The sequence below is a fragment of the Octopus bimaculoides genome, chromosome 14 (genome assembly GCF_001194135.2).
Source record: "Octopus bimaculoides isolate UCB-OBI-ISO-001 chromosome 14, ASM119413v2, whole genome shotgun sequence".
Classification (NCBI taxonomy): Eukaryota; Metazoa; Mollusca; class Cephalopoda; order Octopoda; family Octopodidae; genus Octopus; species Octopus bimaculoides.
In genome coordinates, this window is record NC_068994.1 from 5,919,720 (window position 1) to 5,921,159 (window position 1,440).

Consider the following 1,440-nt stretch of genomic DNA (forward strand, 5'->3'; position numbering starts at 1 on the left):
ATATATATATATATATATATATATATATATATATATATATATATATACCAATATATCAAAATAAGCAACAGGATATCAAGAAGTGATGCAGTACGACCGTTTCAAGCGGCTCCATTTAACTGAACAATGCAATTATTACATCTTACATCAATTTAAATACAGGGCTATCATCAGCTGCACAAATAAATAAATAGAATTTTAATCAGTTGGACACATTAATATAATTTTACTCAAATACTATAACAGAGCAAGAAGATTGAAGAAATCCATGTTGACACTATCTCAATTATATATATATGTATAAATAAAGCAATACTTTCTTACTTTTGATAAGGTACAACAATGTATTGAGACAACTATACTGTTATCAGATATTACTTTCTTAGTGAATAAATTTACATTTTGTATACGTACTGTTCAAATATATTATCTTATAAAATATGTATTATGGGAGGAGGTTGCAAATGATTGCCCACACTGGAAACAAATACTGTAAAAGGGGATGATGTGAGCAGAAGAAAAACAGAGACTTGTGACCAAAGAAAAGTGCACTCGACAGAAGCAAACACCAGTAGTGTCAGCAGAGAACTCCTTCAAATACAGTCATCATATGCACAACTGCCATTCCTGCGTGGGTTTCTACAGCCACAACAGATGCTGCACCACCATCAGCAGCTGACATGATTCCTTTGGGTGCAGATCCATGACCTCTTGAGACCGATGGATGCCTACTCCTACTATAATATTATATTATATAAAATGTGTGTGTGCATGAGGAGAGAAAGATTCTATATGCAAACTTGAATGATATTTTTTCTTTTGTTTTTCAACATTTTATCACATTTCATTGACCTTATGATATTTTTTGTAAATTTATAAAAACTGTATTCAGATATGCAACATGTAGTGTATAACATGTTATAGCATGTTCTTAGAAAATAAATTAGTATCAAAATAAGCTACTTTTGTTGACTCATCTCCTTTCACCATAATAATATCTCTATTTCAAAAGGACCATTCATTTCGTAACATTGCCACCAACAATGGACATAATAAAAAATATAATTAGAGTGACTTGGGCGGTATCATGTCAGAACAATTCCCGCCCTCACCCCTTTATGACTGACCAATGACTGACATTTTCTCAGCAAATTTTTGCACACTGCTTCCAATTGACAGCAATACTTCTCCATATTAAATGTTTCATTTTGGTTTAATATATATATATATAATATCATCATCATCATCGTCGTTTAACGTCCGCTTTCCATGTTAGCATGGGTTGGACGATTTGACTGAGGACTGGTGAAACCGGATGGCAACACCAGGCTCCAATCTAATTTGGCAGAGTTTCTACAGCTGGATGCCCTTCCTAACACCAACCACTCAGAGAGTGTAGTGGGTGCTTTTACGTGTCACCCGTACATATATATATATATA